Source organism: Plectrocnemia conspersa, unplaced genomic scaffold (genome assembly GCF_051122295.1).
Source record: "Plectrocnemia conspersa isolate PC_06_02 unplaced genomic scaffold, ASM5112229v1 ptg000003l, whole genome shotgun sequence".
Lineage (NCBI taxonomy): Eukaryota > Metazoa > Arthropoda > Insecta > Trichoptera > Polycentropodidae > Plectrocnemia > Plectrocnemia conspersa.
In genome coordinates, this window is record NW_028277167.1 from 3,793,531 (window position 1) to 3,815,267 (window position 21,737).

At 27.1% G+C, this 21,737-nt stretch overlaps 1 long non-coding RNA gene across 1 annotated transcript in view; it reads right to left on the reverse strand.

Annotated features, from left to right (window-relative positions):
• Positions 1-21,737, reverse strand: part of LOC148236374 (uncharacterized) — a 457,594-nt gene that overhangs the window by 398,087 nt on the left and 37,770 nt on the right. The window lies entirely within an intron of this gene.

Below are 21,737 nucleotides of genomic sequence, written 5' to 3' on the forward strand. Positions count from 1 at the left end.
ATAAGATAAAATAATAATGCATTTTTACTATGGACAAATTGGCGAATACTTTCAAACAATCGTTAATATAACATCTTACAATTTTATTGATAGATGACATACATTTAGTATTTTTTAATTGAAATTCTATTATTTCGAAAGTTTAACTATGTATTAAAGTTGCACCCATCTCAGTATTCTATAATAGCTTTTGTGCCAATGTGTAAGTAATATACGTGGGTCTGCTTACAGAAAGTGCATATAAAATTCAAAACACGGACGAGATTCATAGTGCACTATTTCCCCGGTCATATAAGCGGTACGTGGAAAAAGTTGTTATTTACCGGCGACGATATATTTATTGTTAGGGATACAAAAGAGCGCCGCCACTGAAATTATATACTGCTTCGCCGTCGTGGCCTCAACAGAAAACGTTTTTCACCGGACGAATGTGTAATTTTCATTGTAGTGAAAATGACCGACGGCATTCTGAGTTAAAATTAATGGAGTGATATTTGAACTAAGAATACAATGTATTTACATTATCATATTAAAAAAAAACTATTTTAAATTTGCTTTCTTAAAATATAATTTTAATTTAAAAATGTAAAAGAAGTCATTTTACATTATTAAAAAAATATTTATCAGTAGTAAACTTTTACTACTAGAATATTATTTTAATACATGGATTTAAATATTGTGTACTTAAATCAATCATAAGTCAATGGATATGTCAAAAAATATTTAGTTCTGCAAACTTTTTTTTTTAAACGCTTATCAAATTTGGAAAACAAATATAAAGATATTTCAGAATGATCTACTTTTCATAATAGCCAGATGATAGACACGGGTAAATAATCAGAAAGACTTACCTTACAATATATAATGGATTTACAAATATATGAAAAGTGTTGATCGCGCCAATCAATACATATATACATAGTTACCTAATATTTCGAAAAACAATTGAATAAACAAAGAAATGTAGTTTTTTTCATTTAATTCAACGCGCATTGCTTAATTCGTTCCGTGTCTATCAAAATTTTAATCGTAACAGTAAAATTAAATTCAAAGATTTGCTTTTGAGTATGGCTAAAGGATGGTTGCATAATTCAGTGAAATCTATCGATTCTGAAGACAATTCACCAGTTTCAACCACATCTTGCCGTGCTGTCGATCTACCAGAAAGGCTTTCGGATAAGCTCCAAAATCATTAGCCAATAAAAATAAAAAGTGGGGTAAAATATGTGTTTGTTCTGCACGTGGAATAAGATACAGCATACATGTGCAGAAATTGTGAAATTCCTCTTCATATTGACGAATGTTGTTATACGTATCAAAATGAATTAAAATAAATAAAAAAAGTGTAAGTGATTAAAATAGTGGTTTATAAGTGTGATAGTGGTTTATAAGTGTGATAAAAATAAATGTGTCAGTGACAGTTGTATGCAGAAAATAGACGCCGAAAAATTTGGTAAGTGCAAAATTGTTATACAAATCGTATTTAAAAAAATTTAACATACATATTCAATAACAAATAACTGGTTTGTAACCATTGCAACAAATTTTAATTTACATAAGCTATTAGGTATAAAAAAAAATACTAATTCGGTTATGATTTTATTTCTCATAGATTCTATCAAACGCAGTAATATTTTCTTAATGACGCCAATAAACTATTATGGCGATAATTAATCCGAATTGTAGCTTTTCCCCCTAGTTTCTTAATCTGTAAATCATTGCAGCTTTACAAATTCTGAGAAAATAGCAAAATATCAAACACCCGTAAAAATGTTTGTAAGTTAATGAATAATATTTTTTGAAGTTCCTTAATTACTGTATTATCTAATTTATTTACATATACCGTAATGGTTCCTCTTCACTCTCTGGAAGTTACCGAACCCAAAGGTCTACCGAATATGGTCAAGGTCGCCGACTTCCGAGTAGCGTCCACACTGCCTCCAAAATATATAAATTGCGCACGGTGTGGTATTTCGATTAAAATCGACTATGAAAATTTAAGCGCAGATAAAAAAAAAAGTTGCTCTGTAAAGCTGATAATTTTTCGCAACTCGTACATTGGGCAATTATTATTATTTTATTTGAGTACAGTGAAAAATTCAAACCATTGATTGTGATAAAGCAAGTAAGTGTTTCTACGTTTCATAGCTCTTTCTTGCAATAGATGTCATATTAAACACACAATATTATTTTGAATAAGTACCATTTTTTAGTACTCTTTCCTATATTTTTTTTTTAATTTTATATATTTCCCACCACTTTTTAATCTAGATTTTATATACAATATATAGCTTAGGTCTTTCTCTTTATGATACATGTAAAAGTGACTGCGGATTTTTGCGGTTTTTAACACATTACATACCTTAAAAATGCAATATTCTTAAAAATGGGACGGGGCTTAGTCGCGAAAGTTAGGACCTAAACCTTTTAAACCATTATAACTTTTTAAATAGGTAACGTGTTAACGTCAAATTTAAAATACAATTTTGTAATGATTGTGGTTTTTTAATTATATGGTTACCGTGGTAAAATCAGTAAACGTCAAATTGTGGATCGCGTACTAATAAAATAAAATAAAAATTTGTTCAGAATTACCAAATATACACATATTTAAAAAAAAACGATACCGAGTATGATAAAATGCTAGTCAAATACTTTTTCCTAATAAAAAACAGCAAATTTGTGACATATACAATTTTTTTTTACGCCACGCGGCGAAATTCGCACGACCGTTCAACACGGAATTCCTCTTCCTCGGGCCTACAATTAAAGAAATACTTTAAATACTTTTTAAAATAAAATTGCATGAATTATTTCATGAAAAATAAAAAAAAAAGTAAATTTTTTTCAAGATAATTTTTTTTTTTTTTTTTTTAAAAAGTTTTTTTTCTGTAATGTATTTTTTAACACTTATAAAATCATATATTTGACTAAGAGCACTTATGGAATCAACTAAAGTGGAGAAATAATTTTGGCCGTCCAGATCGGGCAATACCACATAGTGCAGCGATCGTGAAGAACGCCTACGCCCATATTGAAATTGAACCGAGATACTCGTTCTATCTCAGTTTGCGAAAAACCATATCATTATTTCTCTCACTCTCGTCACTTAACACGCGAGAGAGCGAAAGTGGAAGTATCTCGCCGCTCGCGCTCGAAAGAACAATCCGACTTCGGAATCCGACTATTTCCTTGGTCTCGGAATTTTCGGAAGCGCTCGAAGCTGGCCTAGTTAACCTAAATTACTCCCACTTTACCTCCCGTTCGCGGTAACCTCGGAGAACTTCCGAGAGATTTTAGAGCGGGGAGAACCGAGCTCGGCCGAAGTAACCCCGAATTAACACATTATATTCTCCGTCCTTGGCCAACCATCGCCTACTTCCGGCATAACGCAGGCATAACGTTTTTACTTCTAAATTTTGCAATAAAACAATTCAGGTTGAAAAACTTTGTAAATTAATGTACGATTTCTTTTAATTGGATTGATTTTATGTTTACCTAGCAAAACAATTTTGACCCTGCAATCTATTTCTGTTTAAGGAGTGTGACATAAAATATTATTTTTTAGAATAAACAAATAATTATGGTTCATACATTTGATAAAAAATGTACGTACCTCAAAAATGCGACGACTAATTGAATTGCAACGCAATGGGATAAGTAGACTCTTTTTAAAAAAAATAAAGTAAAATATAATTATTTTTTATTTGTAATTATGTAGAAATAGTATACTACCATCTCTCATTATCATGTAGAGGAAAACTTGATGGTATCACAGTATAGTTTTAATAAAAAAAACACATACCTAAGTTCACGGCCCCTAAGCAATGATCTTTTAAGACTCGTGCACGAGTCTTCGGGCATTCAGCTGTTAATATACAATGATTTTATGAATTGATTTATATATTTAGATATATTAGAGCAGCGTTTCTCAACCTTTTTGGCTCGCGTATTACTTGGTAGTACATCACGCTTAATTGTACTACTTTGTAAAAAAGATTGTATTTTGAGAAATTTGTTATTCTATTTAAATTATAAATTTTATAGGAAGACTATATTTCCCAGAACTCAAATTATTTAGGTTTAAAAAAATACTAAAGGTTTTATTTTTTTTTGATAACAATGAGACATTTGAACTTTAGATATCACAATGTTTTTTTTTTAAATAAAAGGTGCCGAAGCTTATTTCTTGTCGAAATTCAAAACCAGGACATATAAGTATTTTTTTTAACAACTAATTTTTATTAAAAAAATTACAAAAAAATAAATTTAATTATTTGTGTAAAAAAAATGCACCACGGGCAATTTTTTCTAAGAATTACCGATATTAATAGAAAATATATGTATATAAAATTAATTAAACACGGTAAATGTAAAAATTCTTCTAATGAAAACGAGACAATTTACACCTTCATTTTTATAAATTTACAGCAGCGCCGCAGGCGAAATTTTTGCTTTAAATATAATAATATTAATGAAATTGTTTTCAAAAATATTTTTATTACCGAAATTTTCTATTTATTATCAAAAATAATAGTTATCAAAGTGTTGCTTAAGATTATAATACATTGTTATCAAGTTATAAGTTTAATTTTAAAATAAATTTTACGAAAATATATGCACAATAATATAAGCAAAATAAATTTATTGAGATCCTTGTGCTTGTTTCGAGGAACCTAATTTTTTGAAATTTGGTTCAAAAGATGTGAGATATACCCTTAAATCTACACCTGCATCCAATTTGTTTCGATACTTATTTAAAAAAAAAACATATGAAGAAAAAGCTCTTTATACTAATTCCGTACTAATGAACGGTAATAAGAATTTGAGAGCTTTTTCAGAAAGTTCTTCATATTCTTTATCGATGTTTAACCAAAAATTATTTAGATTGTTACATTCGAATTTTACTTGTATAGTTTTGTCACTTGATAAGTCTTTAAATCTTTTATTGATAACGATGAAGCTATTTCTAAATTTTCTGCATAGAAAGGGTTTGAAATCCAATTATTATCTTTGTTTTCGGGTTTTGGAAAATACTCCATGAAAGACGATTTTAATCCTGGTAAATGAACCATTATATGTTCTCGTAAATCTTGAGACAAGCTAACCTTATTTTCAACCAAAAAAGTATGTAGAGTTTCGAATACTTCCGGTTGATTGTTTTCGATACAGTGTTTCCAAAAATCTAATTTCTTAATCATACTTTCAATTTTATCATTAACATTAAAGATCGTCATCGAGCTTTTCTGAAAAATTACATTTAGGAAAAATACAATAGTTTAAGTGATATTCTTTTTACTTTTTATGTCCGCCATTACTGATTATTTTTTGCATACCACCGGTGGTACGCATACCACAGTTTGGGAACCGCTGTATTAGAGCAACTTATTATGTTACAGTCATTGAATTCAATTGAAATGAATAAATAAAATGCATGCGAAATTGGGCATATCGATTTTTGAATAAGCTATTTTAACTTTTACAGAACCTTAATTTAAAATGGGACTTTATTTTTATCATTCTATGCAAATAAAACATATTAAAAGTAACAAATAAATTAATAAATATTTTTATTATAATTTTAAATATTAAATTTCACTTGAAATATCACTGATAAAAATGTAAAAATATTTAAAATAATATCATAAATGATTGTTTTATTGCAGCTTAAGTATCCCATTTTCCCCTTTACATCCTAAGTAGCGGAAAAAGTAAAAAGTCACGTACTGTCGTTTATAATTCACTTTTTATGATGATTTATCAACGGTGATTTATATTCTAATGTTTGCAAATTGTAAAACGTCTTGTTTACCCGTAAAACTTCTCAAAGCGATCGCACGGATGTAAAAGTGAGTAATGAGAATTCTTCGCGGCACGTAGATATAATAATATCTTCGGCCCAAGACAAGCTTTTGAATACGAATTTGCAGATTTTTTTTCACTCACTCATCACCACCACCTCCTCCTTTCTCCAACCCTGCTCTTAATTTCTTTTCCCTTAAAGGAAACAAAAACAAATAGGGCGTAAGAGTGGCTCGAGCCAACTTTTCACGAATTCATTAGGAAAATAAATTTAAAACCGCCACTTTGCTTTGTCATTATAGAAAAAAATCATTTGCCTACACTTTGCGACCCATTTCTCAAGATCGCTGCTGAACAAATGCTGTAAAAGTGTTTGAACGGTCGTTTTTCGGCATCGAAAGTAAATGCGGTTTTCGTTACGAGACTGTAAGCATTTTAATAGGTAACTCGAGAGCTCCAAGCCCAAATTGAATGTATAAACAATTAAAAATTATACAAAATACGCAATAAAAAGATTGAATAAAAAACATTTTAGCAACAAATACTCATTTATATATAAAATATTTTAATGATTTAATTGTTGATTAATATAGGGCATTTTAAAAAACATAATTTTAATTGAAATAATATGCTAGTATAGTGCTATATATGAACTACAAAAATTTATATATAAAACCTCAATATTAAGAAGGTTTATATCATGTACTTTTGCGGTATGTTTGTATGATCACGTGTGCGTAATGATATTCGCTAATATGAAAGCATACCTCAAGAAACCGGCCCTTGTACCAAGTCATCCGTTACAGTTTGTACAAACAGAAAGCTTCGTGCGCACTTTTGCACAAACTTCACTTACAAAACAACTTTGAAACAACTCTTTTATGTCAGCTAAGTTCTCTCTCGTTGTTATGTTTTCCGAGCGACAGGATTCAGCTCCTGGTACCCCTAAAGTACGATAAGAAGTCCATCCTGTTTAATTACAAAGCTCGGTTTTTGGTATTGCGAACGTTGACTTTCTGAAACTTGTCCGCTTTCTTTGAAAGTATTGAAATTTGTTGGCGCGTTTCGCTCAGGCTCGATTATTACGGCAGATTAATGTAAGTCGGTAATGAATTATACAATTGATAATACAGAATTTGTCATGAAATTAAAAGACAAAAAAATATAATATTTTTTCCGAAAATAACTTCTTTTGTATTAAATACTTGAATAACAGTAGTAACAATTGTTGGGCTTGCAAACACTTGCACAATTTCTTATGAATACAAGGTCATTTTTACGATTGATTTAAACAAATGACAAGAGAAATTAACCCATTTTAAAACTGGAGCTACTCATAGTATAATATATTTACAACAATGGAAGAGGGATCTTATGACCAAAAAATTGGGTTAATACAAAAAAATAGGGCTTTTTACGGTTATTTTATTATTATTTCGGTTTTCGTTCTAGTTTAATTTTAAAAAATATATCAGTTCGGTTTCTGAAAAATTAACGTATTTTTCGGTTTTCGTATGATGAAGTTTTAAAATATTTTTATTTGTATTAAAAAAATATTTTCGACCATAGTTTTTTTGTACTAAGCATACTACGTGAATCAATACAATAATATAATAGAAACAATTAATAAAAGGTATAATAATTAGAACTATGATTATTTGCACTACTGTTTTTTTGTTATTTTATTTTAAACAAAAATTATTAACCTGTCAAAATGGATCGTAAATACTTATTTGGCAAATTCTTACTACACGCATTAAAATGTATGACAATTGCCAAACGTGAAATTTTTTCAACTTTACCTAACCTTGTAAATTAGGGTTGTACTAATGTGAGTCAGCATGTCAGCCGGCAGGAAATAACTTCACAAGTCGGCCGCTGTGCGATGATTAAGATCCGACTTGCTACTAGTAACATATCCTAAGGCTCTTAGTACAGACCTGTTTTATATGTATTATTCGACTCCGATTGTTCAATAATATATAATGTTTTCTCTTCGGAGAAATTCTGCTTTTGGGACGCAATACATTGATTAGTTTTCTTTTATTGCTATTGTAATGTTTAACATCTTGTATTTTGATTTTCAAATTAATGCAGTCTTTGTGATTTATTAATATTGAGGTTACGCTTGTATTGAATACTATATCTCTCAGCTCTATTTACTTTTAATCAATGGCTTCTTCGTTCAAGTGATTATAACTCGGGAACACATTCAGTTTTATTTTTATTGTTTCGTAGAACGCGAGATGTGTGAGAGTTCATAAGTATTTTTTTTTATTTTTTTTTTTTATTTAAAAATATTTCTAAGAATTTTATTGTGTAAAAATATGCCTTATTTTAACTTACTATTCTACAACAAAATTATTTTTATTTTAATTATTATTAATATTTTGCAGATTTCTTTTACTCGTAAAAAACTAGTTATTATAAAAAAATATTTTATTTTTGGATTTAAGCTAGACTAAATGTATTGATCAATTAAAATGTTATTATTTTTTTGTCCATAGATGTCAAAATATATAGAAAATAAAATAGTTAGATTCAGTCTTACAAACACATTTTGAAACTTTGCTTTAAAAGACCTTTTTAAGACAATTTTTTAATAAAAAGAGCGCACTTACTACAAATAATAAAATTCTAATATACAAAAAAGTGATGTAACATTTGTAATAATATCATTTCTGAATTGCAAGTCGTTCAAAATATACTTGTAAAAATATCTTTACTATATTTTTGTTAACACAGTCAGTTCGAGGGCTCTCCATATCATCATTTTTCATAATTGAGAAAGAGATAAAAAAAATATTAATAATATCTTTTTAATATTTTTTTTATCTTTTTCTTATTTTTTTATTTTTCATAATTGAGAGAAATTTAAAAAATATTAATGAATTGTATTTACAGCTATCATAACAATCTGTATGATTTTAAAAAATATTATCATTGCTTATCAAACGACATAGCATGTATGCAGTTTTTTAATTCATTTTTAAGGGTTACAATATTATTGTTTATTAATTAGACTAACAGAATACTACAATATAGTTTGTACTTAACTTAGATGAATCAAAAATATTGTTATGTTTTTATACATAAGATTTTAAACACAAAAAGCTTTAAAAAGCCTTATAAAATTACATTTTATCGAATATTCTAATTACGACTAATACAAGCAAATTTATTCAATTTAAACTTCTCGCTGTACGGTGGAGTTTTATACTTGTTTTTCTCCGTATGAAGCAATTTAATTTTAGCGTGTCTAGTCGAGTCTCGGAGCATTCTCAAATGTGCATATTATTCTTGGACAAACATCCAGCTCCACCATAACCAGATTCCCCACTGGGTCATATTTCCATCCATACAATCGCAATATTAGTTCGGAAATGACATACTTAACCCATTGCATGCGCATATCCTACCGCCCAACTTATTTCAAACAAAGTGCATATTACAATTCTCACACAAAAGAACTTCATTTTGCAAATTCCCCATTATATCCCTTTGTGTACTTTTACTCAACTGAATGCTTTGCGTGAAAAACTCGTATCACTGATGCATCAATTTCAAATATGTTAAAGAGTTTATTAAATTAAATTATTTTATTGTAATTAATGTTTAGTTTATCGAAGTGTTCACGTACAATATTCACAGTGACATCTTAATGAATGTTCAAGTTGTGGACAAACCATTGAGTAGTCGCAATTTTTAGCGAAGTATTTTGTCGCGTAATTAAGTATACTATTTAAGAAGCCTAACATAATGTATTTATATTATTTTTGTCACTCACTTAACTACAAACTACTGCAGTTTAATTGCATATGTGAGAATTTACAAAATTAATTTCATGAAAATGTTAAAAAACAACACTTGATATATATCACTTATATAATGCAACCTGTGTTGTGTTAATATTACATTTATTATTTGCATTTTTTTTCGAAAAGCTCAACAAACGATTTAGAGCTAAACCAAACATATATCACACGCCAAATATTATATATTTTATATCCGGACATATATTATTTTCAGCGCTTTTAATACAATAACATCTCTTGGTGTTTTTCCGTTTTAGCACAAAAGTGAGACTCAGGTGGTTGAAAGGCATTAAGCAGCAATTAAGCCCGTAATACCCTCGGGACGAGTTTTTAAACTACCACACGAGCGAAAACGTATTATATAATAATATAATATATTGTTCGTATTAAAATTAAAATTAAACGAAGGTAATACGCTCGAATAACTCATACGATTATATTTGTTTTCAAATTTAGGATTAAACGTGTTTTATAAATACCAGCTATATTTATTTATTATGGATATTGTTATATCTCTTATGTTAAGGTGAGCTTAAAATGTGGTTTGGGAATAGGATATATTTATAAATTATTACAGAGCCAAAGTTTGAATAACAATGTTTTCATATATCGATACGCTTTTTAAATATAAAAAAAAACTTTATTTCAAAGTTTTGTAAGGGCGTGCGTTACATGCGTTACGCATGCCCACTTCTTTTCACTCACTCTCGTCAATTAACACGCGAGCGAGCGAAAGGGAATGTATCTTACCGTACGCGCCTGATTTAAATTAAGACTATCATTATTATTAATAAAATACTTGTTTAAATATTATTATATTTTATTTGTTGTAAAAGTAATCATACTAAAATATAATAGAAATTAAAAAAATAAGATGAAAAAATTATCTTTTTAGTATACTTAAAATGGAACATCACTATGTTTTTTTTGTTCAGATTAAATCAATAAAGTAGTCGCTTAAATATAAGGGTATAAATTGCAGATGCCTTATGAAAAAATAATATGTGCATTCGGGATTGCCATTTAAACAGCTGTTTGTAATCTGCTTTAACAGTAATTTTTTGCCGAACCAAATCAATGATCGCTTAAGTTAACGCTTATCACTTTGCATCTTCTCGTCCAGCTTAACGTCTGGAATCCATAGTTAAACTCGCTTCAAAAACACTTGAGATCTATAAACGTACATATGACTAACGTGTATTTAAAGATCAATTACTGTAAAAAATCTAAATATTATATTAGCAAACAACAAACTGAGTCTAAAAAAATAATCCCTTTCAACACCACGTAAAAAATAAAATAAATATACTCATATTATTTATATTTAAAATAATATTTGTTTATAAAAATAGTGAACAATTAAAAATGTTTAAGATTAATTAAATTTTTTTTAGCATATTTTTATTGTATTTATATAAAAAAAGGCTGAGATAAAAAATATGTCAAGTTCATATTTAAAATATATATTATTAATTCTTAGAAATATACGCAAATATAATACAAAAATTGTTTACTGAATGAAATAGGAAAAATATACTTAAGTACAATAATACATAAATAAACTATTAACTACTATCATGTTTCAATATATAATTAATTAGCTAATACTAATTAATATATAAATCAATTCAATTTATAATTTAAAAATTTATTTTTTAATCAAGAACGATTTTACACGAAAAAATATTATTATATACATATAATACAATTTAACTACATATTGTATAAAGTTTTTACACGAAGTAACTTATTAATGAAATTTTCAGTGTTTTGTTAGCTTTATTTTCATATTAAATAATTGTAAACCTTAAACATATTTTAAACCATTATCTCAAAACATAATTCAAAGTTGGTATGACTTTATATTTTAAAAAGTTATAATCAACTATAAAATTCCAAAATATGTACACTTAGTTAATAAGTTTTAACGAGAGCGATAAAAAAAAGTGTCCAAAGTAAATTAAGTTGATGTTAGTTTAAAAATGTATACATTAGAAAATCGGATTGCGAGTAACTTGGTTCAGGAGTGTTCTGCGATACGAGCAATTTTTTTAATCAATTTTGAATTGATAAATGAACAATGTTTTGCAATACTAACACTACTTCAGGTCTTAAGAACGACTTATTAAAGGAATTGAGATCATTAAAATCAAGTTTCTTTCTTCCAACACCACTTCATTACTCTAGCTTATGTATCAGCAGGTTTAAAAAAATTTACAGCAAATTAATAAAATATTTTATTGAGATATTAGTAATAAACAGCAGTGTTTCGGATATGAATAAATAATAGATTTAATGATTATTATTTTCTAATTTTCAATAATCATTTTTGTATAAATAATTTTGGAACAAATCAACTCAAGTTTTTAATATTTATTTGGAGAAATTCGCTTCGATATACGAGTGTTTCAAAATACGTATTTGTTTTTCTTGTGAAATATTCTTTAAATATGGTCTTAAAAATTTTTAAACTAAAATTTTCATTGTCTATCAAAAGAAGGTATGATTTACAGTAACTATTACTTGAGTGGTGGACTCATTAATTATTTCAGAATTCCAATGTAAATAACAGCTGTTAACACAAGTTGCAATCTAAAGCATATATTAATATGACAATATCAAAATATGTGTTGTACTAAAGTATTAAATAAAAACATACAATACAATACACCGCAAGTACTTGGCAAAAGTTTTGATTGCTTCTTATCCTCGAGGTGGCGTTATTATTGCAAAGTTCAGTCCCGTAACAAACACAACAACAACGCACTACGCTTTCATTCACTTTATTCACAGGATGATATACGGGGGTGCTCGCAAAATTTATGGTTAATTTTCCATCCTGACAAATTTGCATACGTTACGGCTTATTTGGACGAGCGGGTTCAGAATTGGATATGTATGTGTGTTGTGTGGTGCACGCCCCGCGGCGCAAGAGGGTGCAAAACACTACGACTGCACCGGCCCTGGCAACTGCGGCTCTGGCACAACAAACAACGCCTGGGAGGGTACCCTCCGAGTAGAGGGCCCCTAACAAGGTTTATGATTTAGTGTACCATGTGAAAGGGTAAAAGCCCGCCCGTGGGCAAGGGACGAGCCGTGACCGCCAATTACTAAGCTTTGTCGATTCTTATATCTATAATAATTTATTATTGTATAAATATTTTCAATAAATATTGTACATTTATTATTAATGTATTAATATAGTGTGATACAAATTGCTCTAATGAAGTAGTATAAGTATGCAAAATGTCGTAGCGCAGTATAATCATAATTTTCTAACGTATACAAACTTAAGGAAATGGTTCTGAAGTTTTTGTGTGATCAAAGAAACCTGCTAAAGGTATTTTGTGTTTTAGAATCAAGTGAGATCTAAGCTTACAAATTATACAAAAAGCTGTCAATGTATAGTTTTTTAGTGTTCGGAAAATGAAAACACAGAAATTAGTTGTTGCTCTTATAATTTTAATTAATTTTCCATATTGTTTAACCGTAAAGCAATATTATTGACTTATATATTATGTATATCTTTAGAGTTTAGATTAATGTACTTTTATCCCAGACTCGATTTTTAGTATAACAATTTAATTCAAGACAGTTAAATACAAATTACAATTACTCAAAAAATAGAATTTTTGGAATAGATGATATTGTGGTATTTTTTAATAATCTTATAGAGTAAAATTTTATACGAAAAATTATTTTACGATGAACACAATGTTAGGTTACGGTCTAATGTATGTTTATTTTGCATCATCGTTGTTTTATTAAAATTGAAAAATACTTAAAACTAGCTTAATTACAAAAATTAGGAGTATCTAGAAGTTAAAAAAATAGAAGTAAAAAAAATCAATAAATAATTATAAATTTTGAAAATAACACTTCAAAACAAATTTGCTTAGTTTTCCTCAAAGAGTATTTTTATACAGTATTTTTTATGTAAAAATGCATACTTATTATAACCACATAATCAATGACTTTTATAGAATTTTTTTTTTGCATTCTTAATATTTCTTTAGTATTTCTTTGGCAGAAAATAACGAAGAACTCTAATAATCGGTTGTCGTAAATTAGGATTAATTTCATCAAATTATTTTCAAACACATCTAAAAAAATATTACAAAGTTTGTTTCACAAATGTAACTTAATGCTTTCGATAATAAATATTAAATACATTCATTATTATTTTAAGCATTTACCAATTTTAAAATTAATAAAATCATTCTTTAAGATTAATATTTAACAGATGATATTTAAAATTATTGACAAATTATATATATAAATAGAAGTATTAAAACAGTTTGCTTATAGACTTTTAAAACAAGATGAATAAAGTAGGATAAGGTGATTTAATTTTTTCTGAACAATATTTAAGAGTTTTAATTTTAAATTTTGTAAGATAAATATTTAAATTATATATTTTTCAATATACATATTACTGGGCATGAAAAATTAACTGTGAATATTATCTATTTTTAAAATTTTAAAATTTCATTTCCACAAAAAAATTCTCAAAAAACTTATTAATTATTTTTTTGCAAAATGTCTAAATGTAATCTAATGGGTAATTTTAAATAATATTTTAACTTGATTGATATAATATTATTTTTTTCTAAAATAAATGTATTTTTAACGCTTTTCTACTAAAAACACAATTCCCTAGATTAGTTTTTTGTATTTTTTTGTCTTTTGTAAAGGTGTTTTTAATTATGTTAACAACTTTTAAAGTATGTACAAAATTATCTGACATGTTAACTTTATATATTATGTTAAATAAGAACAGATTTTCTTAAATATAAGTAGGTTTATTTTATTTATACCGCTTTTATATATAAACCATAAATGGAATAGGTGCTTAGATTTTTAGATGTATTATTTACTTTTACAGTGATACAAAATAAGCTACAAAATTTTCACTGTAAATATTTATAATACAATTTAATTTATATTTTAAAAATAAGAACAATTTCTTAATAATGAAAGGGAGTTATTGTTATTCATACTGCTTTTATAATTTAAACACAGATGTTTTGAGTTTTTAAAGGTTTGTTGTTTATTCTATTAGCTTTAAAATGTGATATACAATTTGCTAGAAAAGTTTTACTCTAAATTTCATAAGCAGCATTTTTTTTAACAGGTTTTTAAAAATTAAACAGGACTATTTTTATTTTTAACGCTTTTATATTTAAAACAACAATATTTTGAACTTAACTATAGCTAAATAATGTTTAGAATATTATTTGTAGATTAATTAAATATATTTATTATTAAGAGCTTAGTCGTTTATTTTAACTTATTTTGTGTGCGAGACAAAATATTGTAAAAAGTTTTACTCTAGAAATTTATAAATACACAAAATTATAATTCTATATTTTTTTCTGTATTTTTGTAACCTCATTAATATATATTTTAAATCATAAATAAAAATATTTAAAGAAGTTAAAATTTAAGCCACAATAACTAAAATCTAATCAAATAATATACACTTTAAAAAAATGTATATATACAATTATTTTTAATTTTGCTTACATAAATATTTTTGTATTTTAGAAAACATTTAAAAATATTTAAAAAGACCAAAAAAAACACCAAGATTGTACATATTTTTAATAGGTTTTTAATTTAATTTTTATTTTTACCTACAATTTTTGAATCTGTAAAAAATTTTCTAACATGTTTCTTACATATAAATTATCAAAATTCACGAATGTAAATTAGCAAGTGTTTTCGAAACTTCTATGTTTTGTTATTCACACCTTATATTTTTTTATAATATACATATTTTATGAATATAATAAGTATATAACGGATACACTTTTTATTCATTTTTAGCCTGAAATTATTATTTCAGTTGCTAACGATCGAGTTGGTGGTTGAAAAAAGTTTCGCAATCAATTACGCTCGAGCTGTCGATTAATATAAATCACCGCTTGGATTGATTATCAAATTTTATTATGAGGAGCGTTCGATGAGTGACAGAATATTTCAAGTATAATACTGGCAAAAATAATAATTATTATCAACACGATATACCATTAATGTCATTCATTAGTTAATCTATAATATGACGGTTTTAAAACGTCTAATTGTATTTAATCAGAAGAAACTCATAGAAACCTAATTATATAAACTTTGTTTAAGAGAGACACATAATTTTTTTAAAGTAACTTTTCAGTTTAAATAACTTTTTGATTGTCCCTGATTTAATGTGTACGTATAAAAATTTATCAGACGTAAAAACACTAAGGCAGCTTTAATCTGGCGAAGCTTTTCGAAAGTTCGTTATAAACTTCAATAAAGATTATTTAACCAGAATTAAAGCGACTAATTGAAGGGAATGTTCATATAATACGTATTGTATCTCACTTTGTGCTTAATTATTTTTTATGCAAATCTTATCGATCTTCCGTACAATTATTAAAGTAAACTTAACCAATTCAATTGAAATATTACGTAAAATGTATATTTAAGATTACAATAAAATTAATCAGACACAATGCTGTGTAATATTACATTACAGTTATAAAATGAATAATTAGTATTTTCTTTTGACAAATAGTTATATTATTATGTAACGAATGAATAATATAATATATATATATATATATATATATATATATATATATATATATATATATATATATATATATATATATATATATATATATATATATATATATATATATATATATATATATATATATATATATATATATACAAGGCATAATGTATTATTGTTAATTAAAATAAATATATATTCTTTATTACATGTACAAGAGGTTAAATTATCGGTAGAAATAATTAAAATCGGAACAAAGAGACCGTGGAGAATGTATTATGTTGTATCTATTATATTTAGATAACAGCGTGCATACTCGGTCAATGAAAACATTCAGAAAACAATAAAAACCCGCATAAAAGGCGGACGAACGAAATATTTCAGATTTATGTCGGACAAATATTTTTCTAAGGATCTTACTTTTTCCGTATCCGTGATCTTGCGATATCCGGAAATAGCAAAACAAAAAGAAACCGGTCGAGGCGGACCGAAACTTCATCATTGTTTATCTCACTAGATCATAAGCGAAACATATACATTTAATATAAATGTATAATTTATATTATGTTTTTTTTTGTTAAAAAAAATCCGGAGCGCATGAACTTACACTATTAATCATTCTGTTCCATTTTTTTTTTGTTAATTTTGATCTATTTAATTATTGCTCTTAATAATGAGACATCTCTGCGATGTATTAAATAATATCAATATTAGCTCACTTTCATCCTGTAACAAATTTCATAATCTAGAGAGTTGAGTAGAATAAAGTTTATTTAAGCTCAACAAAATATAAAATAAAAGTTCGTGAACATCCCACGTACACGGATATATGTATGTTCATATAAGGAATACATGGCTTCTATCATGAATGTTGTATATGTACATCTGTAACTAATCAAAATTGTGTTCATGTTGGTTAATCCCACTTCTGGGCATATATACGATTTCTATGTACATACATACATATTAGTGTATCATGCATGTGTACAGATTGTCAACCGATTTAATAACTTCCAACGGGTTAATCATGCTTATGTTTCGTCATATGTGAGTATAATTATTATAGGATAAAATCGAATCTAATGTATCTTTCTCAATATTATTCAGCTGAAATAAGGTTGCTTCCCAAAAATAATATATATCTAATTTAATATTTGAAATGATGGGATTATGTTTGATTGAAAATTCCATTTAGTTATATAATTTTACTAGATATAATATATTTAATTTCAATAGTCTGATATTACATGTTTAATATTACTAGTCGTTATTCATAGTGTCTTTTATAACACAACTGTTTTATAATATATACAAAATAAACTTTTAAAATTCTATGCCTTAGCTTAGCAAATGATTATTGGTATATTTTCTAATAAATATTATTAATTCGCGAATGAAAAAACAATGTTTCTGGGCCTCGTGACAAAAATGTTATTTTATATATTTTTTAACATCGTAATAGAATTTTTTGAATAAATAAAAATAGGTATAAAATTTAGCAACAGTTTCGACATATTTTCTGAAATCATATTTTATGCAAAATGTTTTAATTATGCATTAAAAATATTAAAAATATCTACGCATATTATTTATTTGATAATTAGACGTGTTTTCTTTGCTGCTCAGTGTTGCCATTTAGTGTATTTTTAGTCCAGGTCAAAAGCAATTATATCGTACCATCGCGACGAAAATGCTTACGAGTGAGAATCGAATAAAGTACATCTAAACCAAATTTTGCCTAATAGGAGAGCGCAAAAAACAATTATCACTTCTCAGAAGTCAAAAATCCACGTCAAAAGCAATAAAATCGTGCCGTCGCCGTCGCAGTGGGAACGCTCGTTACCGAGCGTTCCCACTGCAACGGCGCCGACACGATTTTATTGCTTTTGACGTGAATTTTTGACTTCTGAGAAGTAATAATTGTTTTTGCGCTTTCCTATTAACCAAAATTCGGTTTAAATATACTTTCAACGGCCCCTTATATTAAAATAGGATAGTTAAATCGGTAAGGATAGCTATTAAATTTTTAAAACATAATGTAATATCGAAATGCAGAGCAATATGTAAGATGCGTAGTCTGTCTGTACTTATTCTTTAGCTTATTTTCCCCTGAGAGATGAGTTGGCTTAGTTTGTATTTTAGACTTGACCTAATAATAGTTCTAAAACCATAATCACTTTTAGAACTTTCATTAGGTTTGGGTTTGAACAGCAAATGGACGTTTCGCAACTGTCAAATTGAGCTTCATTGACATTTTAGAGCAACATCTGCTAAATTATATTTTCGCTAGTGGAAATATATATCTACTGGTGAAAATGTATTTGTAATTTTTTAGTGTAAATATGACTTCACAAAAAAATATACATTCACTCTAACATTTATACATTGGCTATAAATAAATAATCATAAGTATGTAATTGTAAATAGTACTACATATGGTAATGTTGAAATCATATAAATGTACTAGCGTTTGCCAGAAAATTTATATTTTTACTGGTAAAAATATATATCTACTGGTGAAAATGTATTCCGATATAATTTTACTAAAACAACATATTTTAAAAAACATTTTTTTCTAGATTTTTTTTATGAATAACTGCATGAAATTTAAAGTTTTATTTATTTATTGTGCTGCATTAAATACACTTGTCAAATTACTGATAATTAAATTTATAAAAACATTCAATTTACTTAATTCAGCTAGTGCTGTTGTGGATTTTTCATTATTTCTTTGCTTTTACATTATGTATTCGATCTGAAAATTCAGATCAAATACCTAAATTTACTGCTACTAATATACGTTCGTTGAATATTTCCCCTCATGGCAAATATGTGTTTAACGTTGAAAAAGCAATAAAGTCAACAATAATTTGCAAACATATTTTAATACAAACAGAGCCGCGTCAAAAACTACAATCTGTCTATTTGAATAATAATGTTTATTATGAAAGTAGTGCATAGAAATTAGGTGCTTTTGAAGGCAATGTTCCACTTCTTTTATTTAATGTATGTATAAAAAGAACTGAAGGCACTCATACCTGAATTAAATTAATACATAGAACTCAAACTTCTCTAGTTTAGTTCAGATTCATTATTTGAGGTCGGTTTTTACTTGCTATGATTTTTTAGAGTCGGGTCCCTCAAGGAGAACCGACCCTAGAAATTTTTACTTTTCTCCCCTTTCGACACGAGTTTTTTAAAAGTTCTTATTGGTGAAATAACAATCTGGTGTAAATGTACATTATGATCCAAAAATTGTTATCAAATGGCTTGATATGCGATAGGTAAGGTGCTCATAATTAATCATTTAATTAAACGTACCGCTAAATTAGCCCATACACGTCTGATACAACAAAGTTACTCGTCAACGGTAACAATTGTCAATGCACATTGTATCAACCAGAACAATCCGTAAAACGTGTCGCATTCAGCAACGTCACTCTGGCAATAATCTCGTTATCTGGTCTGATACTTGTCAGTTACGATATATTCACGTATATACCATAGCATATATTTTAATATAAATATGTACATACATACATAGTATATAAAAATATAGAATATTTTCTTATTCATTGCAGAAAATTTTATTGTAAAAGAAAATCTGATTATCATAACAATCCCATTTTACTAAAAGAAAATAAGTGTAATAGGTCAACGTTGTTATTAAAATAAAATTATACATAAATCTCTTGTGTTATCCTGCCTTTGAAACGCTAAAATCATAAAGCGCCCCCGCACACAATTTAATATTGCTCACATAGTGGGCCTCATACACGCGTCGATTTAATCATCGTCGTTGGCATAATTCGCCATAATTGAAATCGGCACGTCGTGTTATTGCGTTTGCCTGAACGTATACTACATACACGTATCTTATTATTATTATTCATATTAATATCATCATCGTATTATCTACATAGCTTGTTAGATAAGCATGTTATTAGCGCATCATATTAATAAATTTACATATAAATCTGGAGATTTGCACTCTTACTTTTTTTAGTGTTGATAATTATTTATGCAATACAAAATTAGTTTCCTTAGCTATTTTTAAATACCTAATTTTTCTACACAAGTGTAGTATATAATCAATACATTGTTAAATAATAGTTTAAAATTTTATTTTATACAGCAAAAAATAAATAAATTATATTAACCAAACAACTAGTTAATATTAGCAGCAACATAGTAATTGCAAGTCGTTACTACAACGAATAAATGTTTTTTATAAGCTTATATTTTTGGAAAAGCAATAACATTTAAATTCAAGGATAAATATTTAAGGTACAGTCGTTAACAATATTTTTTGCAAAGTCTTATCTATAGCTACAATTGGCTCGTTACACAATCTATTTTCTATAAAAAAAACCTAGAAGATATTATTTCTGCACATAAACCCATTATATCTACACACACGCGTGTATTTCAAATTTCAACCAACAACAAATTTGCTAAATCACCCGTCCATTGTTAACGACCTAATTTATTTCATCGCATTCAATGGAAGAACGGCGGATGTGTATGTTTTAGATTTATGGTATTATTACCATAGGAGTGCATGATTATGTGGTAATTTTTACGATAAGCGCGCATTTTATATTTATTAATACGTAAATATCAATTTATTATTAATATCATAAATTTTAATGCATTACCATGTGGCATATAAATAGTTTATTGTTTCGATAAATTTCAATTAGGAAAGTTAGCGCTAACCTGAAAATAAAGCGAACCGAATAAAATAAAAAAACATATAGAGGTCACGAAATTCGCACTGAGAAAAAAGTTAAGCTTTCGATTTCGAAACCCTAAAAAGTCATGAACGCTAAATCCGCGCAAGAGTAAATGGATCGAGAAATGTACTAAATTGAATATACGTGATTCTATTAAATAGACTTCTGAGAGGAGGAAATTGATAATAAAGTATTGCTTTGTAAATGCGACTTTTACGAGTGGAGGGAGACAAATTATTGTTTCCGGAGAAGTATGTCGCTTTTATTGACGTCATAAATACTGTGCTTTCGTATCTACATACATTATTCATATTTGAAGCACCACTTAAAATCAAATTAAAAGCCATTAATATATATAGTACATATATATGTATTAATATAAATATGTATGTATATCGCTGTTTTTTATAGCAATTATTATTCTCATTTTTAAGTAGTAGTATTTACATTTTTTCTTTAAAAAAAGTATATCTATAAATACAATTAACTTGTTATATAACCTATTTACTATATAAAAACATCTTAAAGATATTATAACTGTACATTACCCCATTATTATTTACTCAAATTAAATTGCAGAACAAATATATTACCTATTATATACATATATTTTGATTTAGTTTCAAAAATTAAAATTTATATATTCATAAATTAAAATTTATTTAGTGATATAAGTGTTTATTAAATTTAATTAACAATATTACCTAAAATGTATGTGATTTTAATTTAAATTGTAATATTGTCATAAACTTTAAAAGATCGCTCAATTAACAATATCTTGTGTGAAAAAAGCTTCTACAAAATAAATCAAGTATATTTTCTGTGGTG